General features: G+C 37.7%; 1 protein-coding gene and 1 long non-coding RNA gene across 2 annotated transcripts in view; one reads left to right on the forward strand and one right to left on the reverse strand.

Annotated features, from left to right (window-relative positions):
* LOC134744406 (mitochondrial glycine transporter B-like) overlaps positions 1-14,333 on the reverse strand; it is a 373,541-nt gene that overhangs the window by 168,603 nt on the left and 190,605 nt on the right. The gene's annotated exons all lie outside the window — the stretch shown is intronic.
* LOC134744433 (uncharacterized) overlaps positions 13,010-14,333 on the forward strand; it is an 82,494-nt gene continuing 81,170 nt past the window's right edge. Inside the window, exon 1 of the long non-coding RNA XR_010128089.1 lies at positions 13,010-13,148. This is a non-coding gene — a long non-coding RNA (uncharacterized LOC134744433). The remainder of the gene's footprint in view (positions 13,149-14,333) is intronic.

Consider the following 14,333-nt stretch of genomic DNA (forward strand, 5'->3'; position numbering starts at 1 on the left):
GCCAAATTACCTACCGAGGGACCGTAGCTAGTGAAAAAAAAAACCAGCGGTATCCTCGGCAGCCTCGACACCAAATTGCAGACTATATTTCACCTGGCGTAGCATCTGGCCACACCAAATGAAACACATTTAGAGTCTCAGGGCGATATTAAAAAGCCCGCGAGCTCGTGTTATAGTAACGACAAGCACATTATGGAATTCTATAATGTTATAATGTGAAAGAAGTTGTTGAAACAGTTTTCACAAGACTCATCTATGGCTAGGCAGAACGCAATCACACTCGAATACATTTTTTTATTTACATTGACGTTTTAAACGAGGATTATTTCTTGTTGAAATCGACGTTATGTAAATATTATTTTTAATAATGAGTATAGAAATTTCTGAATTCGTCTAAGAAAAATATAGTAATAGGATTTTTTAATAAATCCATTTATTTAATTTGGTCATAACAGTCAATCTTTCATACTCTAAAAATTATACTAAATTACATTAAATTAAATCAAATTTACAATTATACATCACAATAACAAATTACTCTTACTCTAAACTATACTATCCTAGAAACTAACACTAATAATAATAAGTCACATTTCAGTTTTCCCGAAAATCGTCCCGCGACCCCCCCGATGCAAAGGTGCCCATGACGCTCGCCGCGTTGCCACGTTGAACCGCGATGGACAATCTTTGCATCAGGAAGGACCCAGAGCGAGGATCCAAACCTCTCTCCCGCATGCGTCTCCCCACTTCCCCGAAAAAGGCCTTGGCCTCCGTACACCAGCACCCCGTAATTTCCACTGCAAGAAGGACAACTAAATAGTTCGCCAGGACCTCATATTTCTCCCGCTTGCGAACTGCAGCCAACTCGGCTGCTGCCCCTGCCGTTCTCACAGTACGGCCAATATGCGACGCCGCGAAAGTGCTGACGCACGTTGCGTCCCACACTAAACATTTCCGTCTCTCCCAGGGAACCAAAGTTAACCCATCCGGTCTCTTCCCGTCAGAGCGACTGAGACCCGGAGGTTCCAGGACGCACGGGACGTTTGCAGATACTAGCGCCCTTCGCACGATATCATTAAGCACGTGGTGCCGTGGGAACCTCCCCGCACACCGACCACAACTCAACGCGTGATGACCGTTGCTCTCCACCATAGTACCGCAGATGCAAACGTGGGGTTCACACACCGCACAGCCCAGGCGAAGAGCAACTGCAATCCGCGTCGTGTCGTTGTCAAGCAGTGTACCCAAGTGCGGAGAAGGAAGCGCGTGAAGCCACGCTCCAGACTCCGGCTTCGACATTGCGATTACCCTCGCCCTGTCCACACCCACCGCACTCTCCACCAAGCCCCCCAGCAACCGCTTAACCCCCACGTCATCCCACAAACGCTGACGATCCGGTCTCTCCGGCGCCGCTGCCTCCGGGTTGAGAGCCTCCATAGCTTCTGCAGCGAAAGGGTATGGATACCCTGTCACCATATGGAGATAAAATTTGAGTGACAAGGTCCACGACCTCGCCGCCGACGCCAGAAAGGCCGGCAAGCTCACGTCCCTTGCGCGCCTTACGCCTAGCCCACCCGATCGAATGGGAAGGGAGGCCAGATCCCACTGGTCCGCATTGAGGGAGACGTTCAGCAGTGTATAGGATTCACTAGACTTATATTGACCAGGATATAGACCGTGATTACCTTAACTCACCGTGAATCATTCAAAACTCTAAGTGTATAGGATTTTTAACTTCTACTTCAAAAAATCTTTGACCATAATCTGGCATAAATTGAAGCTTTTTGCATGACAGAGAAAGCGTCGTACAAAGCTATTAAAATGTACCACTAACTCATCCCGGCATTGTTAAGCGGGAACGTCGCGTTGTTCAAGATATTAATGTGTCTGACATTACTGCGCAATTTTTCTCTTAAATAACTTGTTGAATTAATTTTTTAAGGGTTGTCTACGCGCTGTATGCCGGTAACGAGCAATCTAGAGTCTTTACAGATGAATGGCAGCTAATGGTAGGGCCGGTATATGGTTTAGTGCGAGTTTAAGTAGCCGATATTTTTTGTATTTTTTTGTTTTTTTTACTAGACTTATATTGACCGGGATATAGACCCTCATATAGGGTGATTACCTTTTGTATTATTTATGTTTTTGTATGATACAAAAGGTAATCACGGTCTATATCCCGGTCAATATAAGTCTAGTGAAACTAACCGTGAATCATTCAAAACTCTATGTTTTTTTTAGTAGTGATATGAAATGAATTTTTATTTAGGTACCTACAGCGACCTGCAAAATTGCATGGACACATTATGAATAGAATTCAATCATAAAGTGGTCAAGCAGGCAAGAACTTTTGTAGCTGTGTGTGCATATACATTTAATGCTATAAAATCTAAATAATAAAATTAAGGAATTAGGGAATTAATTCGTAAGGATCTCCTTCTCCTTGTAAGCGAACGTCTCAAAGGTTTGACCCCGCATGTGGCCTTATATTAGTTTTGATGCGAAAGTGCTTCGCCGTTCCCAAGATCACATACTTGTTGCACACGGCCCCTCTGTTTGGTTATTCCCTGTTGACATGAGACCTTTGATTTGGCCATTAAGTCAACGATTGAGTTGGTGGTCAATGTGTCCCTGAATGATATTCAGTGGACACAAGCAGGTTGGCGTCGGCCCATGGGGTTGCTGACCTAGTTGCTAAGATTTTATCATCTACCTAAATAAATATGTTTGTGGAAAAAAATCAAATAAAAATTGTTTTATTGGTGGAAATGTTTAAAAAAAGATTGCAAATTTCATAAAAACCCGTTTCTGAAAACGCAGTTACACATATAAATCATCCACGTTTTGTACTTACAAATTAAATAATTCCAGGTTGCAATACGCAAGTTTAAAAAAATATTTATTCACAAAACACATCCTCCAATTTAACTGTTTCCTGTGTTCAGGTAATGCCCCAAAAACATGTGCTAAAGGATAAAGTCCCAACCATTTCAATAATAAACAGGCAGTGGAAACGTTGAAAACGAATTTTAAAGCCATTTATAACATTTCTGACTGTGAATTCTCATAGGTTGTGTGAAAGCGCGCGAGATCATTACTTGTACGAGCTAACGTTACCCAAAGGTCTGTAACAACTTTGTTTTATCAACAATATCATCATTATCTAGTCAGCCTAATGACATCCACCTGCTCTAAAGATCTCCACAATGATCTATCATGCACTGCTTTCTTTCGACCGTTTTCTGCGACTTAGACCCACAGGTCTAGAATGTACAAGATTACCTGTCAAAAATCAAAAGCGCCACGATAATTGACTGATTGATTGAATGATCATTTTATATGCTTTTAATTCAGAATTGTTATGTGCTTGCGTAAATTATTTTTTGCTACAGTTGGTGCCTAAATTCCAAGATATAACTTGATATAACCAAGTACACACCGTATCTCCTAAATGGAACCTTTCGTATTTTCCAGTTCGCTAATCTTATGTCAAAAGTGGTCACGTTTTTCCATTTGTAGTGTACCTCTTTCCGACTTATGAAATTTTCATATACTCACGTATGGTGACGTATGGTCACGGTGGCTTCCGTTTTGCGCACTTCAATTATTCATAATTTATTCATAAACGTAAACGTCATTTTAGATCCATGCTTACACCAGATCATCAGTCCACCTTATTGAGGTATTCACCTGTTCACTGTAACCACATATAAGATTTTGGATATGTGCTACGTGTACTAAGTTCTTAATAGGGATGGAAGGGATTTTATTGGCATTCAATTCTCATAATCTGCAAAATGACTACGTAATGTGTCCTGTAGCCGCTAGGAGGACGCTACTCTTATGCACAACCATTTATGGTTTGCGTGAGCTCTCGTTTTCGTTGAGCAATCGCAATGACTCAATCGCTGGCCACGACGAATGTGTGAATTCAAAATCCGGCACGAGTCCGTATTTGCATACCGACCATGAACATTGATTGTAGGTAGGAAGAATAGCTAGGTGGCAAATTTTACTTGTTTTGAATGGTAGCTCGATATATAAGCCAATTGTTTTACCCAGATAAACCTAAAGCGAATGTCATTCCATCCATCCATATTATGCCATCTCTTATATACCGAGCGATACTTGATATTTTATTATGTTTAAAAATGTACTAAATATAGGAAAGTATCCAGTCTCGAGATGTTTTGAAGTGGATGAAAATTTAAATGTGAGTATAGATGTATGAAAAATCCTTTCCCATCTAATTTCCTTGGAACACATTTTATCCAACTTACGTGGCTATTACACATTAAGACGTTACTACTAAGGTCTGATGCCCTCTAATTATCATATTTATGATAATCGAAAGCGTACAAATTATGTTTTCAGAATTCTGAATCTTTAAATGGCATATAAGTATTAATTCGTACCTACCTACCTTCAAACTGGCCACTTTGCTTCTTCAACGTAGCTTTGCCCTCTGCCTAAGAAATGTTACACTAATTTAGAAACCAAATATTGCTTAGTAACTAAAATGTTGAATATCTAACTAAATTATTCACAACAAACTATCAACAACATATCATGTTAAGATTATTCTAGACCATTTCGCAAATGTATCAAATGTATTATTTGATACGAAGATAGGGTCTAAGATTTGGGTCCGTAAGCCTTTGACGTGGGCCGGGCTCGGATAACTTGTTCGGCAGTAAACATACCTGATATTTATAAGGCTTGAGATTCATTACAATAACGAATAATGAGCTTTCGGTTTTCACGTTTATTATCGGAATTATCCCTACTATATTATAATATTATAAATGCAAAAGTTACTCTGTCTGTCGGTCTGTCTGTTACCTCTTCAGGCTTAAACCACTGAATCGATTCCGATGAAAGGTTTGAGGCCCTAGGAAGAACATAGGGTAGTTATTATCAATCATCACCATTATCATTAGCATCCCACGCAGACGAAGTCGCGGTCAGATGATAGTAGCAATTCATTATGTGACACGGTTGAGTCAAATTTACAATGTTTAGGTAAGTACTTACTAACTTATATTGTCTATATCCGAATGTTGTATGTTCTTTACAGTTTTGAGGCGATGATTCATAAACAGAAATCCAGGAATTCAGTTCAGATGGTAGGAAGATATTATTAAATAAACGTACATTATCCTTAACTTTTGGGAACAGAAGGCACCTACAACTTTCTATTAACTTATATTTGAGCAGTAAGAGCAGTTTACATATTCTTATAACATTAGCAATGTTCCATAAAGACGGAACAGAAAGGAGAAAAATTGGTTCTTTAGCGACTGCTAGAATATTTAGGTTATTAAAAGGTTCTAAAATGATTTTCTTAACAATTAACTGTTTTTTTTTGTTTGAAGTTTTTTTTTTTTTAGGCACTTGTTAATAAACAATTAAATCATATTTGACCCATTCTAATATTTCACTTTGTTAAATTAGCCCAAAGGTGACAATGAACATTAACCATAAAATAAAATAAAATCCTACTGACTGTGCATTAATGAAAATTTTGTCCCAATGAGTTATGTGATAATATCCATAAAATATATTCAAGGACAAAATACTAAAAGAAAATGTTTTAAAACGAAAAGTAGTAACGCTACTATTGTACCTATATATTATATAATAGTTATTTTCGATACAAGTGCGGAAAAGAGGAAATTCGAAACGAGTGGCGATAAATTAAAACACGACCGCAGGGAGTATTTTAAATCGACACGAGTTGCGAATTACCTATTCGCACGTGTATCGAACAACGTTTTACAGTACATATGGCCCTTTAAACTTTCGACATAGGCACGAAAAGGCTTATTTGACGCACTAGTGCGAGAAAGTAGCACCATATGTACTGTAAATTATAAACCGAAATATTAATATGCTACAAAGTAGTGAGTAACTTCCTTTACAGTAGGCCTCGCTAGCTTAAGCCCCTTATCGGTTGAGGATATCATGCAAAAATTGGAAAAGTAGACCCTCTTTGGAAACTTAGACCAGTTTCCAGTACCGGGTAAAGACCCGGCCAAAGGGCCAAAGGGCCAAACCTTTACCATTAGTCCGTGGTGTACACTTAATTATACGGCAAATGATGATGATAGAATTTCCTTTTGCACAGTTGCTCCTTTTGACTCACAGATTAATTTAGGAAGGGGAGCCAATCGAATTTTTGATGCAATATTTTGACATACGGTGGGGTGTCAAATTATGAACGTGACGAACGATTATGAAATGAGACGTAAACAAAATATAAATGAAAACTTTTTTCTTTTTTTGTATTTGGGCTGAGTAGGTGAGATAATTTAATAAAGAGAGAAAAGTTAATACTTTCAGTTTACATACAGAGCAATATATTTAGGTCAATAATTACCTACTTAATTAATATTAATCAAAATAATTACAATAATAAATTTATTATCCTTATTCAATAATAAGTAAAATGCCGTTTGGCTGTTTTTCTGTAAAGTTCAATTCAACACTTACTGACGTTTGTTCCCAGTTAGGGTGTTTAGAATTTCAAGGAGATCATAAATATTAAATCAATGAAACCGGGTCCCTCTCGGTGTTTTGGCCATGACCCATTCAGTGTTTCCGTGCTGAATGAAGTATACATATATTAATATTTTACCTGATTTCCAAATAATCTAATGGATTGTGTAGGTACCAATACTAAACTTGCCTTGGTCAACTACATATGTTTTGATTTGATATTTATGAAAAATACTATTTTACGAATATATAGAGCTTTCGTTTTTTGAGAGATAAGCAGAAATGTATAATTGATAGATTTATTCGTTGAAATTATACACATTTTGTTACGTAATATCTAAATAACAAGTATTAGTTTCTATTTTCTAGCACGTCTTCTCATCTTGCCTTTTAATAATGAGGTCGCGAGCGCGCGTCACCGGTAATATATGAAGAGAAGGGTCAGTTTTTAAAAAAACATCAAAATATTATGGTGGTAAATTATACAAAGTAATGTATAATACCAGTTTCAGAAAATGTTGTAGATTGTTTAAGTATCAAAATTACGTTGAAATTAAGTCTATTTTCAGAGAAATTGTCACTTGTTTTGAAGTAATTTCTGGAGAAAATTGATATCGTCTAACTTTCATTTACACTACTTCAAAGTCATAATAACAAAAATATAGTCTGTAAACGGTGGAGTACAGGATATGTGTAATACAAAATTACCATTTTTAGCCGTCCAAACTTTATGAAATTTACAAATAAGACGGACAAAATCAGTGCTTTACGCGCGTTTACCCAATGGTCCATCAGAAAAAAAATCATTACTAATTTCATCATCATATACTTAAGAGTAAGTCTCTTGTCGGTGGATCAATTTCCATGTTTCGCGGTCCTCTGCCTTCTCTTTGACAGCCTGATACGACACGACGTTGAGTTTTTCCTTTATTTGATGCATGTACGCTCTCCTTGGTCTTACCTCCTTCCTCTTTGCTTCAACTTTCCCTTCTATGATGTTTTTGACAAATTCGTCGTGTCGTATCAGGTGCCCAAGCATCTTTCATTATTTTTCATGTATTATTAGGGATTTGCAGTGTGGTGGTTTCCCCCTTGCCTTCCACACCGCAGTAATCTGTTTAGAAGCCGAAGTGGTGTTCGCCTCCAAATTACTAATTTACTAATTTAAATTACTAATTTAGTGAGTGTTTTCAAAAAATGTTTCTGTAAAACGGCAAGATGAGAAGACGTGCTAATAGAAACCAGTACTTGTTATTTCTATTACGTATCAAAAGCTGTACAATTTCAGCGACTAAATCTATCAATTTTACATTTTTGCGACTAAACTCGATAACGGGCTCTTATTAAAACTTAGCTATTTTGGGCTTTGAACGCGCAGAAAAAAGTTAAAGATTAGTAGAGCCTTATTCTGTAGGCTTAGAACCAGTGCCCTGCGACACTATCGAGTCTCTTTCTAATTAATACAGTTAAAAAAATACGGGAAGTCCATCTCGCACGCGTGATATTGTCGCAGCGCACTAGTGCTAAGCCTAGGTCGTGACTTTTATCGGCCGAAACAACATTGGAGTTGTTATCAAAATCAAATTAGAACCTAAATCTGTGTAGGTATGAACCATTTATTTTTTGCTTTAATCAGGTTTTTTTTACCGAAATCGATATAAACTCTTAGGATTTGGCTTTGGCTAATCATTGCATGCAACATGTCGAAAAAATGTTACGTGCATAAATAGTAGGTATGTATAACGTATACCGTTCGCAATTTTACTAAATTAATGTCTGTCGGAATTTGATTGAAGTTTGGAAAAGCACTATGACACAATAGGAACGCGGCCAATTTTCACTGAGCCAGAATTATGTACAGTTAGAATCTGAAGTACCAATCTATGCTACTAAAATAATGAGCGTTTTGAAAATTATGTCATTTGTTTGTTCAAAACACAAATTTTAATCAAAAACCACTTAGGTTAAGGTCAATATCAAAATCACACTAATATATATAATATACAATAAAATAAAATAAAGAAATTAAAATTAAGCTGAACCCTAAATTTTTTGGGCTAGGAATAACCACGACGTAGTTAAGTAAATCTCAATCTGGTGACATCAGGCGCAGTGCATCTGATTTGCACCAATCAATGTATAACTAGAACGAGCGAGGTACAAATAATGTCAAAATGAGATCAATTTTGATAAATAACAACAGTAAAAAATCTAATACTTACATAATATTGTCTTCGATTACCAATACCGATAGATACTCATGAAATAAAACTATGTAAACGGATTACATCGCGTTTAATGAATTTAAAAAACATCCCGACGTTTTGAACCCTTATATTTTCGTGGTCAATGGGTGTACAAGTATGTTTCTAAGCATAAAAATTTCAGGGTCCAGATTTCGTAATGCATTGCACATGTACGTTGCGTACGTGGGCTCAGTTTGTTCCCAACTTTATGAAGCTAGTTCGTAGTACGTAATGGTTCCTCTACACCATTGGCCATGATGGGCAATTGCAGGTGATCCCGACCGTGTGTAGATGCATGGTACGGTGGTTCATGATCGGCGATGATGGAGCGTAATCGCTATTCGCGTATGATTGTGCGCGTGCCCACACGATGGAATCGTCGTCCATTCTGTAATGGACCATCATTGCCGATGGTGTAGGGGAAATGTTCACATCGTTCAATACTTAGGTATTTCATATTTCATATTTATTTATTGCAACCATGGTTTTATAGGTATTACAAATTCTTGGTAGTTCCACATGGACCCCGTGGGGGCATAGCAATATTACATGCATACTTAGGATCTAATCTTAAATCTATGTGTATAATATAAAAGTAGGTCAATTTAGTAGGCAAAAGGCCGGACGGTTTAACGTTGGTGCCATGGCAGAAGGGGAAGTGCCTACTGTGGGACGCCACGTGCGTCAGCACTTTCGCCGCGTCACATCTCAGCCGGACGGTGCAGACACCTGGCGCTGCGGCAGAGTCGGCAGCTTCAAGAAAGAGAACGAAATATTCCATCCTCGAGGCAAATTATTATTTTGTACCCCTCGCCTTCGAGACAACGGGGTGTTGGGGGTCTGACGCCATATCGTTTATTAGGGAGGTGGGACATAGGATTAGGGAGAGGACCTCTGATGCTCGCGCGGGTTCGTACCTGGTGCAAAGGTTGGCCATCGCTATCCAACGTGGTAACGCGGCAAGTGTGATGGGCACCTTTGCACCCGGTACAGCTCGCGGAGGTCTTTTTGAATAAAATATTTTAGTTAGTTTTGTAGTTTATTGTTTAATTCCATTTTTTTTTATACACTGTAATGTCATGTAAATGTGTTTTCAATAAATATCCTAATTGTTTTTAGTTAGTAGTTTCTATACATATAAGCAGAAAAAGCGTAGTACAGGTAAATACGAGACATAATTCGTTTACATAGTTTAATTCCTTATTTATAAAATAACACAAACCACTACTTATAGAATACTAATACTAATACAGCCATAAAAAAAAGTAAGAAATAAGTCTCGATATAATTTTTTACGATGTAAACGTCGACCCCCTTAAAATGCAAAGCTTCTGTGTCCGACGGTACGTTAGTAGAAGAGAACGCAAAGTAAATAAACATGTACACGGTCAATACATCCGTCCGACGTCCGTTTCCGAGATTATTTTAGTGCACGCGTGCCAATCTATAGGTCTACCGTTTAACTGAGTAGGTTGGTAAGAAGTTATACTGACAAAAAACAATAAAAAATATGGAATCAATGAAATATTAGATACTTTGTTAGAGATGTATCCAGTCTCTAAATGTCGAATTTGACAAAAAAACTATAATAAAAATACACAAACAACCGACAAGTTAGTACTTGTTACAATTTTAGTAAATTGTTTAGAGATGTAAAAGTCTTTAGGTGTCAGAGATAAAATATATACAATAGAAAAACGATCATCAAATTATCCTTAGAGATGTAAAGGGTCTCCAAGATAAGTAATTAAAAGACAAGAAAATAAATCAGACAAACAGAAAAGAATCGAATGAAATGCTACATTTGAGATACAACATTTGTGCTTGTATGATACATTAAAGATGGCGTAGCGCCACATAATTGTTGCTAGTTGACGACTTGGCTGCATGAAGTGCTCGTCTGTCCGTCTGTCCTGACCACCTCTATAACAAAAATTGGGATGATTTTTACTTCTTAACTTATAGTAATTAAGTTCAATAGTTGTGTACATACTTCTAACAACTGATCGCGTTTCTGTATCGAATATTTGTATTAAGAGGAAAGGGGACGACCGATTCTCCATACAACCGTAGTCCACATTTTACTCTCTGGATATTGACATTATGGAAAATATATTTATAAAACTAGATGTTTATTAATGTTTTTTTTTGTTATTATTATAACAGTTAGGACCGAAAAACTAATTAAGTACTCACAAAAAAATGAAAACTTATCACAATGAAAAACTTGAAAAAAATCAAACAAAAGAGCATAGCTATGGTCAATATCCATGGGCGGCGGTAATCGCTTACCATCAGGTGATCCGTCTGCTCGTTCGAAAAACTAATTAAGTACTTACAAAAAAATGAAAACTTATCGCAATGAAAAACTTGAAAAAAATCAAACAAAAGAGCATAGCTATGGTCAATATCCATGGGCGGCGGTAATCGCTTACGCGGCGGTGATCCGTCTGCTCGTTTGCCTCCTATTTCATAAAAAAAAAAAATATGTACCTGTAACACATCATCATTCAATTTAAGCTGGACTTGTCGATGCAGCGTTATGAAGTTGTCTCCACCTTTGTCGATCCCAAGCCAGCCCTTTAGTGTTCTGCGGCCGTACCACGGTCGCATTTTTATCACCTGTCACCATGCCTGTCACGTTCTAACAAGTATGTAAGTGCGTAAGTGACAGGCATACATGCGATAAAAATGGCACCATGCTGCTACCGCTGGGCGCGTAGCCAACGTGCCAATTGTTAACGCCCCGTAGCGTATGGTAGTCATCTTTCTCTATCACTCTTCCTCACTAGTGCGATAGTGATAGTTGTGTTTCGTTCGCTTCGGAGCGTTAATGATTGCACGTTAGTTACGCACCGGTACGACACTGGTTAGAAGAGGAAAAGTCATCGGCCACCTGCTACAACACGACCACTTCATCAGAAACATCATAGAAGAGAAAATAAATCGAAGGAGAGGGAGGGGAAGACAAAGAAAAAGTTATATGAACCAAGTAAAGGAGCATGTAATACCTAGGGAAGAAAATGGGAACTACGCTTGTAAGGAGAACCAGTCGTCCACTATCGTTATTAAATTCGATGTAAGAACAGTAAAGTCTATGAAATACACCATACCAGTTTAGATTGCATCGGTAGGAAAGTTATTTGTGAGCGGAAGTTTGAACAGTCTTTGGTGTTCGTCTAACTTTAGCCTCAGATAGGAACTAATACCCGAGCCTAATACTAGAATACATACTATTCCTAGACTTCTACTATTAGAGTAACATTAAATTTAGTTTTAAGACTATTTATGCTACATGCTACACCGTTTTCATATTATTAGTTTCAGAGTAACGAAAACGAATCGAGTTTAACGAAAATAAATATTGGTGCAGATGAAATTTGCACGTAAGCAAGGCAAATAAGCATACAGCGCGTCTGATGGCAAGTTATCGTAATATATAGACCCTTTGTAAATCCACGGGTATCTCAGCCAAAATGCCGGTCCTAGTAAACTACATATAAAACGTGTAATCGCTTGTTTGACATCAGCAGGGTGTAAATTCCACAGCTGGAGAGTTTGCTGAACGACTCCGCTAAAACCGTAGTGTGTCGTGTCATTATTTAGGTTCCAGGGTATTGAGGGTATCTTAATGAACGTTTGTCGATAACTACAAGTCCATAACTACATTGAAACTGCAGTGTTTTGACAAAAGAAACTTAAGAGACGATATGAAATCCACGGTGAATCCTAACATAAAAATTAAATATACCAAATAATACACTCAAAATGCAAAAACATTTCCTTGGTTATATAAAATATGTAAATTGCTTTAAATGCTGAACCAATCGAGCAACTCAGCGTGCGCACACAGAAAAACCGGCCAAGTGTGAGCCGGCCTCGCCCACCCAGGGGTTCCGTACTTTTTAGTATTTGTTGTTATAGCGGCAACAGAAATACATCATCTGTGAAAAATCCAACCGTCTAGCTGTCACGGTTCATGAGATACAGCCTGGTGACAGACAGACAGACGGACAGACGGACAGACGGACAGCGGAGTCTTAGTAATAGGGTCCCGTTTTTACCCTTTGGGTACGGAACCCTAAAAATCAGTCAGGAACTTCTGAAAGCCGCCCGAAAATCGTGCAGCTTTCGTACCTTGACCACACACAAGCATCGGGGACGCAAACGAGCCGGCGCGGAAATCAATTCGCGTTATCCATCAATATTAGCTACTTAGTTCTGGATGTATGGTACCTGTAACAGGTAGAGGGAAGGGGGGCGGGAGCCTGGAGCCAGTGCACCCGAGGCCGCCGAAGTGCGAGGACGCGCGGACTGCCCTCGCGGACTGTGAGTGAACGTTGGAAGTGATAATATCGAAGTTTCAGCGGTTTGTTTCGTTTTGATTTAACGGTGTGCGTTCAGGTGAGATGTATTTTTTTATTGTAATCGGTTTTTATATACCTATGTCTGGACGAAATTAATTATGGGATAAAGTTGGGTCAGTTAATAAAGTAAATAATATTAAACTTTACTTTAAATAAAATAAAATAAAATATTGCTTTTTAAACTACTATAACTATTCTGTAAATAAAATAGTTTTAGTCAATAAAATACACAGTTTACAATCTCGTAATAATCAATCAAATATAAATAGGCTCGGAAACGAAATAACTATAAATCGATAATTTATAAAACCACCTTCTAAAAATACACAATGCATACACATTCCATTGAAAACACAACTCCAGGCTACTCCCAAGGCCAATATAATATTCCGGAGGATAATAAAGAAGTATATTTTTGCATTGTTTATGATAATGCTGCCCCAGATTTTAAGTAAATGGAGAAGCAAGACGTATCATTCATTTCCCCTCGTAATAAAAATCAGCTTAAATCATCTGAGTAATTGCAAAACGTTTGTCAAAATATATTTAGAAAACCATTAACTACGGAAACATGCGGGAAAAGGTCGGTTACAGAATTTCCCAAACTTCCTATTTCAATTTAGCAAATTATATATTTGATGTTAACTGTTCTTCTAATTATGACAAAATCTGATATCTGAATTACAAACTATTTATTTAATCCAATAAACAGTCTTATGTTATCAAAATGCATTCATATCATGCTCAAATATGCGCCTAAACTCTTTTTGTATGTACATATTAGTGGTTATCTGGTTATGTGTCCTGTGGACATAATGAAATAAATGTGCCATTTTCAACCAAAAGGGTACTTACCGTCGCTTGTCAGTAAGGCGCTATTTCCATGTAGCTTCAATTAGAAATCAACCTTATCGACAACCGACAATGTGGTACCTTTCGGTTGAAAACGTAAAACGTCACAAATGGACTTTATTTTCATGCTAGACCTTTAGACTTTGCCTTGCTTGACTCTTATACTCGGGGGTTTGAGTATGTTCAAACCTTCTACTTCTTCAAACCTGTAACAACAATTTTAGTAAAAGTACCCAAAAATCGTTAGCTATTCTACTATCCTACCGGCAAGAAATTCCGATCTCACATTGGTCTATATAGTCATCGCAGTCGATGTAGACTGTAGACTACCTCCTCAAAATACCTCTTTAGTCGCTGCAACTTTCATCTG

The sequence above is a fragment of the Cydia strobilella genome, chromosome 9 (genome assembly GCF_947568885.1).
Source record: "Cydia strobilella chromosome 9, ilCydStro3.1, whole genome shotgun sequence".
Lineage (NCBI taxonomy): Eukaryota > Metazoa > Arthropoda > Insecta > Lepidoptera > Tortricidae > Cydia > Cydia strobilella.